The sequence below is a fragment of the Primulina tabacum genome, chromosome 2, assembly GCF_025594145.1.
Source record: "Primulina tabacum isolate GXHZ01 chromosome 2, ASM2559414v2, whole genome shotgun sequence".
Taxonomy (NCBI): domain Eukaryota; kingdom Viridiplantae; phylum Streptophyta; class Magnoliopsida; order Lamiales; family Gesneriaceae; genus Primulina; species Primulina tabacum.
Window position 1 is genome coordinate 28014143 of NC_134551.1, and position 17932 is coordinate 28032074.

The following is a 17932-nucleotide window of genomic DNA, read 5'->3' on the forward strand; positions in this document are numbered from 1 at the left end:
CCATGGACCAAGCCACCAAAAGGGCGACTTAGTCACGTCTTAGACATGCTAGGGGAGTGATCTAACCATGGCTATAGGCCCTTGGGGCAGCCAAGATCAGATCCTTCCTCCTTGCCATCAAAACTGAATTTCGAAACTCATAATGGACCAAATGAGAGGTTGCTGTCCATTTCTGAATTTCCAGCAACCAGGGGCTTGAACGAACGGACAAATCTGATCCTAATGCATCATATTACGTGTATAGATGTTGCCTTTGGAGCCTGGAATCGAACCAATCACCTGAAACAACAAAACTCAGAAAAACGTGAAGCTTGTCATGAAAGGGCCGAAATCTGCATGCATTATTTTCTGAAAATTCTATGATGTATTTCGGTTTTTGCATGATAAAACATGATCATGTACTGAAAAATAATTGATAATATGACTTGATTGAGGTTTGAAAGAAATCTAGACATGCCTGGTTATCGTTTGAAATAGAAACGAGCGAAACCACAACGACGCGGCACGGAGGAGGTGGAGCGCTACTCTTGTTCTTTCTAGTTCTCGATTTTTCTCCCTTTCTCCCTAGCTATTACTCACGTTTTTTCTACTGAAAAGGGGTCTGATTTCGGTGGGGAGGGAGTGTGATGGAGTGGTTATGAGGGGTGAGGAGGATGGTGCAAGATATAAGGATCATATCAAGACCAAGTCTTCATTCATTTGAATTTTGAATTTGAATTGCTATCAAATGATCTCTTGGGTGATTCTAGAGTATAGTGGCCGATTTCTCTCTTGTTTCTAGACAAGGATATGTCCACTAATTAATTACATGGTGCTCCCAAAAATCCTAGATTTATCCTACTAATTACATGCAAAGAAATGGTCAAAGTTGATATGTTGGCAATTGAATCCTCTAGTAACCAAGGGGTGGCCGAAATCTACTAATAAAATGAATGTGGAGTGTTGTTTATTTACTAGATTAACAACTCTAAAAAGCCTCACTAATCCCTTAATTAATTTATTGAATAAATCCTTAATTAAGTAACTCAAATGAGCTTATTTTCTACTCACCTCAAGTTGCATAAATAAATCCCCAAATCTCCTTATTAACTTAAATTAACTTACTTGCTAGCTAAATTAACTTCTGGAAATATTTCTCAAATCCTAAATTCTATCTCAAAACTCCAACTCCAGTCCGTCCTCACTGAAATAACTGAAATGATAAAAATCAAACCACTGCAATGAAATAATAAAATAATTAACTTCAAACAAATGCATTTAAAATAATCATGCGATGAAGTCAACTAAATTTTAAAAATCTAGAATTATGCATGGCTTATACGTCTACTGATTTACGGGTTCTAAATTATGTGTAATGGAACATTTGAAGATAAAGATCCAAACAAGGCAATTGAGTATCTAGATTCATTAGCTGAAAATGCTCAAAATTGGGACACTATAGGTACAATCGAACAATCAAAGAAGATTCAATCTCCCACATCTGGTGGAGGTATGTACACCCTCAAAGATGAACATGATCTCCAAGCTAGATTTACATCTATGGCGAGAAAAGTTGAGGCACTTGAATTGAAAAAGAATGGTCAATTAAAATCTGTTCAAGAAATTGCGTGTCACATCTGTGATACAAGTGATCACTCTACAAAAGATTGTCCCACTTTGCCCTCTTTCAAAGAATGTCTCCATGAACAAGCCAATGTTTTGAACAATTTCAAAAGGCCAAATTTTGAACCATTTTCTCAAAATTACAATCCAGGTTGGCGAAATCATCCAAATTTTAGTTGGAGGAATAATAATGCTGCACAATTTTCACAACCACATTTCCAAAATCAACAAAATTTTCAAAATTATGCACACTATGTTCCTCCACCTAAAAGGAACTTGGAAGATATATTGAATTCTTTCATTGCAAAGCAAGAGTCTATCAATACTCAAACTGCTCAAACCATGACAGATTTGAAAGATACTCTTGCTAAATTTGCATCTGCACTTAATGTTCATGAAAAAGGTAAATTTCCTTCACAACCACAGCCTAATCCCAAGGATCATCATTCGCAAACTGGAACTTCTGGAACTCAACTGATGGATCAGGTAAAATCTGTCATTACCCTTCGAAGTGGTAAGGTTGTGGAAAAATCCATTCTTGAACCTTGTGAAGATGATGATCAATCAACTCCAAAGGGTAAGGAAGTGGAACCCATAACTTGCGAAGAGGAGGTTCAACAGACAGTGTCACCACCATTCCCTCATGCATTGAAAAATACAAAAAAATCAAATTTGAATTCTGATATATATGATATTTTAAAACAAGTAAAAGTTAATATTCCTTTAATAGATGCAATAAAACAGGTACCATCATATGCCAAATTTTTGAAAGACTTGTGCAATGTAAAAGAAAATTGAATGTGAAAAAGAAAGCATTTTTAGCCGAACAAGTAAGTGCAATCATTCAAAATAATAATAATTTGAAATACAAAGACCCTGGTTTTCCTACTATTTCATGTATTATTGGAGAACAAAAGATTAAGAAAGCCTTGCTTGATCTTGGAGCTAGTGTGAATTTACTTCCATATTCAGTTTATCAAGAACTCAATCTAGGCGAGTTAAAATCTACTTCGGTAACACTTTTACTTGCCGATAGATCTGTTAAAGTGCCAAGAGGTATGGTAGAAGACGTGTTGGTCCAAGTTGATAATTTTGTATATCCTGTCGATTTCATAGTTTTAGATACACAACCTATCGAAGCTTGTAAAGCAATTCCTATAATTCTGTGTCGTCCATTTTTAGCAACCTCTAATGCTCTTATAAATTACAGGAATGGAATAATGAAGTTGTCATTTGGTAACATGACCTTGGAGCTTAATGTTTTTAATCTTTGTAAGCAACCACATGACAAAGGAGATGAAAGTGAAGATGAAAATCTTATTGAAACTCTTGTGGAAGAAAACATTCAAGAAGGGAGTGCTCGTGATCAATTAGATATTTGTTCAATTGAAACTGTTAAAGAAAATATTGAAATTGATCTTAATGATTTTATCAGGTATCACTCGTTACCAGGATCAGAGGAATAATTTGAGGCAAAATATGATAACAAAGACGAACCACCCATATTGGAGTTAAAACCCTTGCCAGAAGAATTGAAGTATGCATTTCTTGGAGAAGATGAAACATATCCGGTGGTAATTTCTTCCAAACTAGCAAGTGATCAGGAAGGTAAATTAGTTGATATGCTTAGAAGACATAAAAATGCAATTGGTTGGACACTAAAAGATCTCAAGGGCATTAATCCACTAATTTGCACTCACAAAATTCACTTAGAAGAAAATGCAAAAACATCTCAACAACCACAAAGGAGATTAAATACACACATGAAAGATGTTGTGAAAACTGAAGTTCTCAAACTACTTGATGTCGGGATTATCTACCCTATTTCTGATAGTAAGTGGGTAAGCCCAACACAAGTAGTTCCAAAAAAATCTGGCATCACAGTGATAAAAATGAGAAAGGTGAATTGTTAACAAGTCGAGTCCCATCTAGTTGGCGGATGTGTATTGATTATAGAAAATTAAATGACGCCACTAGAAAAAATCATTTTCCATTACCATTTTTGGATCAAATTTTAGAAAGAGTAGCAGGTCATCCATACTACTGTTTTCTTGATGGATATTCAGGTTATTATCAAATTCCCATTGCACTAGAAGATCAAGATAAAACTACATTTACATGTCCTTTTGGAACATTTGCATTTAGAAGGATGCCATTTGGATTATGCAATGCCCCAACAACATTTCAAAGATGTATGCTAAGAATTTTTAGTGATATGGTTGAAAATTATTTGGAGATTTTCATGAATGATTTAACTGTTTTTGGGAATACATTTGATAATTGTCTTGAAAATTTGGAAAAAGTTTTAAAAAGATGCGAGGAAAAAGATCTTACTTTAAATTGGGAAAAATGTCATTACATGATTACTTCTGGGATTTTTTTGGGACATGTCGTGTCATCTCATGGAATTGAAGTTGATAAAGCCAAAGTTGATGTCATTGCCAATTTACCCCCTCAAAAAACCATTAAAGAAATTCGCTCATTTTTGGGACATGCTGGATTTTATAGGAGGTTTATAAAGGACTTTAGTTCAATCTCTAAACCCATTCGTAACATCTTAACAAAAGACACTGCATTTGAGTGGACTTAAGAATGTCAAAATGCTTTTGATAAAATCGTTCGACATTTAACATCAGCTCCTATCATGCAACCTCCTGATTGGTCTTTACCATTTGAAATCATGTGCGATGCGAGGGATTATGCAGTCGGTGAAGTACTGGGTCAAAGAAGAAACGGTAAGCCTTACGTGATATATTATGCAAGTAGAACTTTAAATAATGCTCAAATGAACTACTCCACAACTGAAAAATAACTACTTGCTGTAATATTTGCATTAGATAAATTTCGTTCTTATTTGATTGGATCAACGACTATTGTGTTTACTGATCATTCTGCTATTAGATATTTGTTGACCAAACAGGATGCAAAGCCACGACTGATACGATGGATTTTGTTGCTCCAAGAATTTGACATTGTGATCAAAGATAAAAAAGGAACCGAGAATGTCGAGGCCCGAAACTCCTTGCTTGAAAATTTGCGAAAAATTAAAAATTTTCTTTTTAAAATAAATGGAGTGCCTCATTCATAAAATCAACTGATAACTCAAGTTCAATGTTTAAAACATAGCAGCGGAAGAAAATAAAGTTTGTCGAAAATAACAATTTCAAAATATTCAATAGCTGATAAAAGGTCTGAGCATAAAAAAAATGGCAAGTGCTGAAACTGAGGTCCTCGGGTGCCACTACTGCCGACCCAAGCTGGCTCACTGGTCCCCGCTCTCGGCCCTGGCCTCATCAGTACCTACAACAATCAAGTCTAGTGAGCCTAAAGACTCAGCATGCAAATATCATAGGTAACGAGAAAAAAATGTAATTTGCATGGATAAAATATCATGTCATGAGGCATACTTAAAATAACTTGTACTGAGCAATTATAATACGTGCATAACTGAACTGAAAGTCATAGTAAAAATGTTTGCTCCTTGGAGCCCTGTACTGAAATAACTGGTAAAAATTTTTCTGTTGAGATTATGGTCTACACCTGTGGTCCCTGCACAGAACTGAACTGATCGGTAACTGGCTACCGGGGAGTATCAAACTGAACTGAGCTGACCGGTCACTGGCGACCGGGTGGTACCAAACTAAACTGATCGGTCACTGGCGACCGTATAAAATAATGCTCCCATAATAGTGAATTGACCACAAGCCATATCGCACAAATCTCAAAAATAAGTATTTTCTATTTTCATGGACGTAATATAATTAAATGGCATAATGAAAATATCCTGTATATTTTACCAACTGGATTGGATCGTTCCCAGGCTCGTTGCAACCTAAATATACCAAGAAAATATGCAATAACTTATACTTGACCAAACTATGCAATTAAGTTTGAAAATGCGACAATTACGTCTAACGACTTCGTATTTAATCATGACTCCGAACCAACCCGAACCGACACTGAACCGACGTATAGTCATGATTAAAATACGCTTAAAATTATGAACTAATGCTCCTAAAATGATGAGAGTCGAAATATAGGTGAAATGGAGGCCAAAACAAGAAACGCTCTTTCGAGAGTCAATTTGGCACATCGCACCGTAAATTCTCGTACGACCTCAAAAATGATCCGAATCAAAAACGGTCAAAAACACGACCTTCCTAACTTGATGAGGCACTTTCCAGTCCAAGGCCACAGGCAAAACGCCAACCAAGGACTCAAACGAGCCTCCGAACCAACACAGCAACTTACTGTAAATTTCCAGCAGCTATACCATCGCGTATCTTGTGTTGTTTTCGAGACTACCGGCCATTGGTGCGTGAACCACCTACAAGAGACTCTTACCAACATCCCAAGAAATGATTTGAACCATGGATAAGGGCCCTAGGCCAGCCACAATCCTCACCATTCCAGCTACCAATCAAAAGCTCTTACCGAGGGCCCTCATGCGTGCGTGTGTGGTGTTGTGCTTCGCTTGCTGTCTCGACTCGTTCCAGTGGCCATTGATTGACCATGGCACGATCTAGACATCTAGGGGCATGGTATGAACCGTGGCTAAGGGCCATAGGCCAACCAAGATCCACACCAAGCCAACCAACTCGAAGTACATGTGCTGTCAAAACCGAAGGGGCCGAGAGGGGAGGGGGCTGTTCTTGATGTTTTATGTAAAAACCGATGAGCCATGGACCAAGCCACCAAAATGTTGACTCAGTCACGTCTTAGAAATGCTATGGGAGTGATCTAACCATGGCTATAGACCCTTGGGGTAGCCAAGATCAGATTCAATCCCTTGACAGAAAAATCTGAAATTTCGAAGCACAAAATGGCAGTGGAGGAATGCTGCTGTCATTTTCGGTTCCATCATGCATGGGGCTGATTTGAATGGACCAACATGGTCCTAATACACCCTATTACATGTCTAGATATCGCCTTGGGAGCCTGGAGTTGAACCATTGACCTAAAACCACTAAACAAGAGGAAACATGAAGCTTGCCAAGGAAAGTCAAAAAAATCTGCACCATGGTTTCGAAAATATTTGGACATGCATCTCGATTTTTTTCTTGATAAAACATGATCACATACTGAAAAATAATTGCTAATATGACTTGATTGAGGTTTGAAAGAATCTAGACATGCCTTGGTTATCGTTTGAAATAAAAACGAAAAGAATACGACGACTCGGCGCGGAGGAGGTGGAGCGCTTCTTTCCTTTTCTTTCTTGCTCTCGACTTTTCTCTCTTGTTCTAGGCTGTGAAGGTCACGATTTTTAATCTGAAATGGATGCTGATTTCGGTGATGGAGGAGGGGATTAAGTGGTTGGGGGAGTGAGGGGAGATCCCATAATAAAGGGATACAAAGGGTGACCAAGTCTACCATTCTTTTGAATTTTGAATTCTAGTTTGATATCAAATGATTTGTTGGTGCATGTTGGGGTGAGGTGTCCGATCCATTACCATCTAGACTAGGTGAGGATAAGGTTGATCATTAATTAAATGGTGCTCCCAAAAATAAAAGAATTATCCTACTAATTAAATACAAAGAAAGGGTCAAATGTGTTGGGTTGGCAAGGGATAATCTAGCAACTAAGGGGGGCCGAAAATTCACTAATAAATGGAGGGGAAATGTTGATTATCTAGTAAATTAATAACCCTTAAAAGCCTCACTAATCCTTTAAATAATTTAGTGAATTAACCCTTAATTATTGGAACTTAAATGAACTTATTTCTTAATCACCTCAAGTAATTAAATTAAATCCTCAAAACATCATTTTTAACTTAAATGAACTTACTTGCTAGCTAAATTAACTTCTGGAAATATTTCTCGAATCTTAAATTCTATCTCAAAACTCCAACTCCAGTCCGGCATCACTGAAATAACTGAAAAATCAAACTACTGCAATGAAATAATAAAATAATTAACTTCAAAGAAATGCATTAAAATAATCATGCAATGAAGTCAATTTAATTTTAAAAATCTAGAATTATGCATGGCTTATACGTAGACTGATTTACGGGTTCTACAATCCTTCCCCCCTTAAAAGAAATTTCGTCCTCGAAATTAGAACTCACCGAATAACTCAGGGTATCGACTTCTCATCTCCGGCTCAGACTCCCACGTAGCTTCCTCCTCTGAATGGTTGAGCCATTTGACTTTGACTCGCTTAACCAACTTGTTCCGAAGTTTCTTCTCCTGCCGGTCTAGGATCTGCACTGGTCTCTCCTCATAAGACAGGTTCGGAGTAAGTTGCAACGGCTCAAAGTTCAGCACATGCGAAGGGTTCGCTATGTACTTTCTCAGCATGGAGACGTGAAAGACATTGTGTACTCCGGTCAGATTCGGCGGAAGAGCCACACGATAGGCAAGCGTCCCAACTCTGTCGAGGATCTCAAACGATCCAATGAATCTCGAACTGAGCTTCTCTTTCTTCCCAAATCTCATGACACCCTTCATAGGTGCCACTTTCACAAAGACATGATCGCCCACTGCAAACTCTAAATCTCTCCTCCGCTGATCGGCATAACTCTTCTGTCGACTCTGAGCAGTCCTCATCCTATCACGGATCATAACTACTACATCTGCCGCCTCTTGAACAATCTCTGGACCCAACTCTGTTCTCTCTCCTACTTCATCCCAATGAACAGGAGATCTGCACTTGCGGCCATACAGTGCTTCATACGGAGCCATACCAATAGAAGACTGGAAGCTGTTGTTATAGGTGAACTCAACCAATGGCAAGTTCGACTCCCAACTCCCTGAGAAATCAATGACGCAAGCACGGAGAAGATCCTCTAAGATCTGAATAACTCGCTCTGACTGCCCATCTGTCTGCGAATGGAAATTTGTGCTAAACAGCAACTTCGTACCCAAAGTCGAATGCAAACTCTTCCAAAATGAGGAAGTAAATCTGGGATCTCTGTCAGATACGATTGAAACTGGAATACCATGGAGTCAGACTATCTCTCGGATATACAGCTCTGCATACTGAACCATGGTGAAAGTCGTCTTAATAGGCAAGAAGTGCGCTGATTTGGTAAGACGATCTACAATCACCCAGATAGCATTCGATCCTCTGGCTGACCTCGGCAATCCGGTCACAAAGTCCATGGTAACATTCTCCCACTTCTACTCGGGAATAGGGAGAGGCTTGAGCAAACCTGCTGGTCTCCGATGCTCAGCCTTCACTAACTGGCAGGTCAGACACTCGGACACAAAACGTCTGATGTCCTTCTTCATACAAGGCCACCAATACAATAGCTGCAGATCTTTGTACATCTTCGTACTCCCTGGATGAATAGAGTACGGCGACGTATGGGCTTCTGATAAGATATCTGCTCGGATAGAATCACTGCTAGGAACCCATATCCTGTCTCGGTATCTCACAATACCATCACTGACTGAATACAAGACACTGCCCTTGGCTTCATCTCTCTTCTTCCACTGTGCCAATTGCTCATCTGCTGACTGACCACTGCGAATACGGTCCAAAAGGGAAGACTGAATGGTCAAGGTAGATAGACGAGGAACTCTACCTCGAGGATAAGTCTCGAGATCAAACCTTTGTATCTCAAACTGAAGAGGTTTTTGAATCGTCAAATGAGCCATCACTGCGACTTTTCTGCTCAATGCATCTGCAACTACATTAGCTTTACCCGGGTGGTAGCTAATGTCACAATCGTAGTCTTTCACAAGCTCCAACCAACGCCTCTGACGCATGTTCAGCTCTTTCTGCGTAAAGAAATACTTGAGGCTCTTGTGGTCGGTAAAGATCTGGAATTTCTCTCCATACAGATAGTGCCTCCAAATCTTCAAGGCGAAAACTACGGCCGCCAATTCTAGATTATGGGTAGGGTAGTTCTTCTCATGAGTCTTCAGCTGTCTAGAAGCATAAGATATCACCTTCCCATATTGCATCAATACTGCGCCAATACAGAGCTTCGAAGCATCGGTATAAAGAACAAACTCACCGGACCCTGACGGCACGGCCAAAACTGGTGCTGAGATAAGAGCTTGCTTCAAAGTATCGAAGCTCTTCTGGCACTCCTCGCTCCAAACAAATTTCACATTCTTCTTGGTCAGTGCTGTGAGTAGAACTGCAATCGAAGAGAATCCCTTAATGAACTTCCGATAATATCCTGCTAAGCCAAGAAAACTGCGGATCTCTGATGCATTCTGAGGCACAACCCAATCTCTGACTGCTGCAACTTTTGCTGGGTCTACCTCAATACCACTGCTAGAAACGATGTGGCCTAAGAACGCCACCTTCTCTAACCAGAATTCGCATTTACTGAACTTTGCGAATAATTTGTGCTTCTGCAATGTCTGCAACACTGTGGTCAGATGTCTGCTGTGCTCCTCCCGACTCTTGGAGTAGACGAGAATGTCATCTTTGAACACTATCACAAACTGGTCGAGGTATGGCTGAAATACGCGATTCATGAGATCCATGAAGATCGCTAGCGCATTCTTCAGTCCGAACGGCATCACAAGGAACTCGTAGTGGCCATAACGAGTCCTAAAAGCAGTCTTGGAAACATCAGCATCTCTCACCCTCAACTGGTGATAACCAGAGCGCATATCAATCTTGGAGAAAATCGAAGCTCCCTGCAATTGGTCAAACAGATCCTCAATCCTCGGAAGTGGGTATTTATTCTTCATTGTAACCCTGTTTAACTCCCGATAGTCAATGCAAAGCCTCATCGAGCCATCCTTCTTTTTCACAAATAAGACCGGCGCGCCCCATGGTGAAAAGCTCGGGCGAATGAACTTCTTGTCGAGAAGTTCCTGAATCTGCTTTTTAAGCTCTGCCATCTCTGTCGGTGCTAGTCGGTACGGCGCTTTGGATATCGGAGCCGTACCTGGCATAAGCTCAATGGAAAACTCCACCTCTCTCTCGGGTGGCATACCAGAGACATCTTCGGGAAAAACGTCTAAGAAATCTCTGACAATCGGAACATCTGAGGCTGACTGGCTGGGTTCCTCGGGGACAGATAAAAAGGTCGCTAGAAATGCCCGACACCCTCTATGCATGAGCTTTCTGGCCTGAACATAAGGAATAATGCGCGGTAAAGGAAAGTACCTGTCCGGCTCAAATAAGAACTGCTCCATTCCAGGCGGTCGGACAAGAACAGATCTCCGCTGGAAGTCTATCAACACTCTGTTCCTCAATAGCAAGTCCATCCCTTGGATAATGTCAAATTCCGGCATCGGTAGCACAATCAGATCCGCATAAACAAGATTACCGTGCAGCTCAAGGTCTATATCTCGGATAACATTGGTGGTTACCATCTCCTCGCCTGATGGCAACACTACTGAAGAGGCTATGTCTAGCCCAATGGTCTTGATCTTGAGAAAGTTTGCAAAGACCTCCGAAATAAACGAGTGAGTGGCCCCTGAATCTATCAAGGCCTTGGTAGCGGAACCAGATATAAAAATTCTCCCTGAAAGAGCGGAGCTCTAAGTTGAATCCAGTAGCTACAAGAACTAAACTTATAGACATGCAATGGTCAAAGTTCTTCTAACTTAAATCTCCAAAATACTACAGAGTAGAGCATGCAATCTTATCACAGTTCTAAGTTCAATCTTAATCCTTATTCCCAAAACACGGAAATTCAAATAATAACTTAAAGTTTAAAGGTACATGTCAACAACATAGTCTCCGGGTTGGTTTCCGCGGCATGGAGAGCAAAAACTATGCCTTGCGTAGGCAGATTCCTCTGAGGGCACTGCAGCAACATGTGGTCTGGACTGCCACACTTAAAACACTTTCCTGAGCCAGACATACATGCTCCAGGATGGCGGCGTGAGCACTTGGGACAGACTGGGTGCTCATAAGTCCTCGGGGCTGGGCGTCCCCGCTGCTGCTGCTGCTGGCCTCTGTTTCTAGGCGGTCCATGAAAAGGCCTCTTGTTCTACTGCTAATGCTGATGAGGAGGAGGGCGGTGTGGTACCTGGACTGGGCGCTTGCCCTGGCGATCCCTCTCGATATCCCGCAGATCCTGCTCTGCGGCTAGGGCTTTGGAGACAGCAATCTCATAAGTAGCAGGATCAGACACCCTAACATCCCGGCGCAAGATCGGCCGTAGACCCACCAGGAAATGCATGAACTTGGCTTTGGCATCATTTGCGATCAGGGGCACAAAATGACAGCCCCTCTCGAACTTACGGATGAATTCCGTAACCGTCATGTCTTCCTGTCTCAGGCTCATGAACTCAGTGGTCAACCTGGTGCGCACTTCCTCGACAAAATATTTGGAGTAGAAAACCTCCGTGAAGCGTGTCCATGACAGTGTAGCCAAGGTCAGGGCTACCGACGCTCCTTCCCACCATAAGCGGGCGTCTCCAGTGAACAGATAGGTGGCACATCGGATTCGATTTGCGTCTCCCAGCTCCATAAACTCGAAGATGACCTCGAGGGATTTGATCCATCCCTCGACAATCATGGGGTCAGACGTCCCAGAGAACTCCTTCGGACGCATCTTCATGAATCGCTCGTAAACAGCCTCGGGCCCTGTCGGCCTAGTCACCACAGCATTATTCCCCACAAACTGTGCGAAGAACTGCGTCATCCCAGCTAGCATCTGGGCACTCATGTCAGGTGGGGGCGGTGGTGGAGGTGGAGGAGGAGGAGGTGTCTGCCTCTCTTGTCTCTGATCGTCATCGTCCTCGCTACGGTGCTCACCACTACTTCTCGGGCGTCCTACTTGACGTCTAGGGGGCATACTGTTCCAACATAACCCATACGTAACTAACATGCATAATTCCATAATTTATTTTTTTATGAACACTGAAATACTGAAAATCTGGTCGAAATTATTTCATGGAAGCATGCTGACAAAATAATTCATGCTTTAAATAAAATGTTGAACTGTAAAACTTACAGACCGAAGGCGTGGCTTCGTGAGCTTCTCGTGGTCAGTAGTAATGTAACCCTATACAGAACCACCGCTCTGATACCAATTGTAATGACCCTAAAACTCCTTGCTTGAAAATTTGCGGAAAATTAAAAATTTTCTTTTTAAAATAAATGGAGTGCCTCATTCATAAAATCAACTGATAACTCAAGTTCAATGTTTAAAATATAGCAGCGGAAGAAAATAAAGTTTGCCGAAAATAACAATTTCAAAATATTCAACAGCTGATAAAAGGTCTGAGCATAAAAAAAATGGCAAGTGCTGAAACTGAGGTCCTCGGGTGCCACTACTGCCGACCTAAGCTGGCTCACTGGTCCCCGCCCTCGGCCCTGGCCTCATCAGTACCTACAACAATCAAGTCTAGTGAGCCTAAAGACTCAGCATGCAAATATCATAGGTAACGAGAAAAAAATGTAATTTGCATGGATAAAATATCATGTCATGAGGCATACTTAAAATAACTTGTACTGAGCAATTATAATACGTGTATAACTGAACTGAAAGTCATAGTAAAAATGTTTGCTCCTTGGAGCCCTGTACTGAAATAACTAGTAAAAAATTTTCTGTGGAGATTATGGTCTACGCCTGTGGCCCCTGCACTGAACTGAACTGATCGGTAACTGGCTACCGGGGAGTATCAAACTGAACTGAGCTGACCGGTCACTGGCGACCGGGTGGTACCAAACTGAACTGATCGGTCACTGGCGACCGTATAAAATAATGATCCATAATAGTGAATTGACCACAAGCCATATCGCATAAATCTCAAAAATAAGTATTTTCTATTTTCATGCACGTAATATAATTAAATGGCATAATGAAAATATCCTGTATATTTTACCAACTGGATTGGATCGTTCCCATGCTCGCTGCAACCTAAATATACCAAGAAAATATGCAATAACTTATACTTGACCAAACTATGCAATTAAGTTTGAAAATGCGACAATTACGTCTAACGACTTTGAATTTAATCATGACTCCGAACCAACCCGAACCCACACTGAATCGACGTATAGTCATGATTAAAATACACTTAAAATTATGAACTAATGCTCCTAAAATGATGAGGGTCGAAATCTAGGTGAAATGGAGGCCAAAACAAGAAACGCTCTTTCGAGAGTCAATTTGGCACATCGCACCGTAAATTCTCGTACGACCTCAAAAATGATCCGAATCACAAACGGTCAAAATCACAACCTTCCTAACTCGATGAGGCACTGTCCAGTCCAAGGCCACAGGCTAAAAGCCAACCAAGAACTAAAACGAGCCTCCGAACCAACACAGCAACTTGCTGTAAATTTCCAGCAGCTATACCATCGCGTATCTTGTGTTGTTTTCAAGACTACCGGCCATTGGTGCGTGAACCACCTACTAGAGACTCTTACCAACATCCCAAGGAATGATTTGAACCATGGATAAGGGCCCTAGGCCAGCCACAATCCTCACCATTCCAGCAACCAACCAAAAGCTCTTACCAAGGGCCCTCATGCGTGCGTGTGTGGTGTTGTGCTTCGCTTGCTGTCTCGACTCGTTCTAGTTGCCATTGATTGACCATGGCACGATCTAGACATCTAGGGGCATGGTATGAACTGTGGCTAAGGGCCATAGGCCAACCAAGATCCACATCAAACCAACCAACTCGAAGTACATGTGCTGTCAAAACCGAAGGGGCCTAGAGGGGAGGGGGCTGTTCTTGATGTTTTATGTAAAAACCGATGAGCCATGGACCAAGCCACCAAAAGGGCGACTTAGTCACGTCTTAGACATGCTAGGGGAGTGATCTAACCATGGCTATGTACCCTTGGGGTAGCCAAGATTAGATTCAATCCCTTGACAGAAAAATCTGAAATTTCAAAGCACAAAATGGCAGTGGAGGAATGCTGCTGTCATTTTCGGTTCCATCATGCATGGGGCTGATTTGAATGGACCAACATGGTCCTAATGCACCCTATTACGTGTCTAGATGTCGCCTTGGGAGCCTAGAGTCGAACCATCCACCTGAAACCACAAACAAGAGGAAACGTGAAGCTTGCCAAGGAAAGTCAAAAAAATCTGCACCATGGTTTCGAAAATATTGGACATGCATCTCGATTTTTTTCTTGATAAAACATGATCACATACTGAAAAATAATTGCTAATATGACTTGATTGAGGTTTGAAAGAATCTAGACATGCCTTGGTTATCGTTTGAAATAAAAACGAAAAGAATACGACGACTCGGCGCGGAGGAGGTGGAGCGCTTCTTTCCTTTTCTTTCTTGCTCTCGACTTTTCTCTCTTGTTCTAGGCTGTGAAGGTCACGATTTTTAATCTGAAATGGATGCTGATTTCGGTGATGGAGGAGGGGATTAAGTGGTTGGGGGAGTGAGGGGAGATCCCATAATAAAGGGATACAAAGGGTGACCAAGTCTACCATTCTTTTGAATTTTGAATTCTAGTTTGATATCAAATGATTTGTTGGTGCATGTTGGGGTGAGGTGGCCGATCCATTACCATCTAGACTAGGTGAGGATAAGGTTGATCATTAATTAAATGGTGCTCCCAAAAATAAAAGAATTATCCTACTAATTAAATACAAAGAAAGGGTCAAATGTGTTGGGTTGGCAAGGGATAATCTAGCAACTAAGGGGGGCCGAAAATTCACTAATAAATGGAGGGGAAATGTTGATTATCTAGTAAATTAATAACCCTTAAAAGCCTCACTAATCCTTTAAATAATTTAGTGAATTAACCCTTAATTATTGGAACTTAAATGAACTTATTTCTTAATCACCTCAAGTAATTAAATTAAATCCTCAAAACATCCTTTTTAACTTAAATGAACTTACTTGCTAGCTAAATTAACTTCTGGAAATATTTCTCGAATCTTAAATTCTATCTCAAAACTCCAACTCCAGTCCGACCTCACTGAAATAACTGAAAAATCAAACTACTGCAATGAAATAATAAAATAATTAACTTCAAAGAAATGCATTAAAATAATCATGCAATGAATTCAATTTAATTTTAAAAAAATAGAATTATGCATGGCTTATACGTAGACTGATTTACGGGTTCTACAGAGAATGTCGTAGCCGATCATTTATCGAGACTAGTAACAGGATCATCTTGTGAAATGATACCAATTAACGATGATTTTCTTGATGAACATCTATTTTCAGTTACTACTACACCTTGGTTTACTAACATAGTAAATTTTTTTGTGACAGGAAAAATGCCACCGCAATGGAGTTCCCAAGATAAAAGAAAATTTTTGAATGAGGTAAAAAACTTTTATTGAGTTGATCCGTATCTGTTCAAGTATTGTCCAGATCAAATTTTTCGACGTTTCACACCCGACAATTAGGTAAGTAGTGTCATTAAATTTTGTCATTCAGAAGCATGCGGAGGACATTTTTCTTCAAAGAAAACGGCTGCAAAAATCTTGCAGTGTGGATTTTATTGGCCCACTTTGTTTAAAGACACCCACGAAATCTGAAAGATCTGTGAAAATTGTCAAAAATTGGGTGCGATTTCAAAAAGAAACATGATGCCTTTGAATCCTATCATTGAAATTGAAATCTTTGACTGCTGGGGAATTGATTTTATGGGACCTTTTCCACCATCGTTTGGATACATGTATATTTTAGTTGCAGTTGATTATGTTTCCAAATGGATAGAGGCAATTCCATGTCGAACAAATGATCATAAAATCGTCGTCAAATTTTTGAAAGAAAATATTTTTAGTAGATTTGGAATTCCTCGAGCCATGATAAGTGATGGGGGAACTCACTTTGTTAATAAACAATTTGTTTCATTAATGAAAAAATATGGTATTACTCACAAAGTAACTACTCCTTATCATCCTCAAACAAATGGACAAGTTGAATTAGCTAATAGGGAGATAAAGAAAATTTTGGAAAAAACTATTAACTCAAATAGAAAAGATTGGTCTCTGCGACTTAATGATGCACTTTGGGCATATCGAACAGCTTTTAAAACATCATTGAATATGTCTTCCTATAGGTTGGTTTATGGAAAACATTGCCATTTGCCTGTGGAATTGGAACATAAAGCTTATTGAGCGATCAAAACTTTTAATTCAAGCATGGATGATTGCAACAAATTGCAACTTAATGAACTTGATGAACTCAGAAATGTTGCGTATGAGAATTCAAGGATTTATAAAGCAAAAATCAAATCATTTCATGATAAAACAATACTTGGAAAATCTTTTGAGATTGGTAAAAAAGTTTTGCTTTATAATTCTCGACTTCACATATTCCCAGGAAAATTACGATCAAGATGGACATGCCCATATGTTGTAAAGCATGTGTATCCTTATGAAGCTGCGGATATTGAAATCCGAAAAATGGTGATGTTTTTAAAGTAAATGGACAAAGGCTTAAACCAGTCTTAGAAAATGAAATCTTTCATGAAGAGTTTATTTCCCTTTCTGATCCCTAAATTTTTATGTTGCATTTAATTTTGTTTGTTTTTATTTCAGGTTTCCTTAATCTTTTTATTTTCCCGGTTAAAATGCGGATAACGGTACTCCGTGACTCACATAGTCGGTTAAATTAGTTTCCCACAATTACTGATACAAAAATTAAAAAAAAATCATTTCTTTTCTTTTCAAAATGGATGAAAATCTCTCAAATATTTGTAAATATCCCTCTGTTTCTGAAAATGTTCTAAGAAAAATTTATGCAGGTAGGTGTGTAAGATTGAGATTGCTAATGAAAAAAGGAATTCCAGAAGATATTCGTCTTGTAATAGAAGCTAAGGTACGATTAGGAGGAGAAGTTCCACAATCATTGCTCATTCGGTATTTGACTCTTGAGACGCATTCTAGTGGACATGTGCATATTGAAATTCTCCGTTTATGGAAACAATTTCAAGATGAGCGTCATAGCCTTTGGAATCCGACTAAAAAAGACCTTGTTTGCTAATTTATAAGAAAATTGGATGTGAAGCATATCATCGACTCATAGAAGGCGTTGAAGCCGTTTCTGGACGTAAAACCAGAGGAAAATTGTGAGCCACAATCACACTACTGTTTATATGCATGTGTATCATTATTATTTTTACTGTTTATTCTGCTTACAGCTATGACCCATAGTTTTGTTATGATAACATATTACCCCAATAAAATCTCTCATCTTTCCCTCTATTTTCGCAGACCAAAAAGAAAGTAAAAATATGGTTGGATCCTTTGCACAAACAGAAAAATATTTTTATATTTTGTGGGTCGAGTCCTTGAAAAAATGAAGTATTTGTAGAAGCAGCGAATAATCTTGGAAAGATATTGGCTGAGAGAAAAATTCACTTGTTATATGGGAGAGTAATATTGGGTTAATGGGATCTGTTTCAACATCTGCTCATCTTGGAGGTAGTCAGGTTTTGGATATTATTCCTACAGCTTTAGCTGAAGGAAAT

General features: G+C 39.8%; 1 pseudogene; it reads left to right on the forward strand.

Annotated features, from left to right (window-relative positions):
- The first annotated feature begins 1347 nt into the window (after positions 1 to 1347).
- Positions 1348 to 17691, forward strand: LOC142537612 (uncharacterized; annotated as a pseudogene).
- The last annotated feature ends 241 nt before the right edge of the window (positions 17692 to 17932 follow it).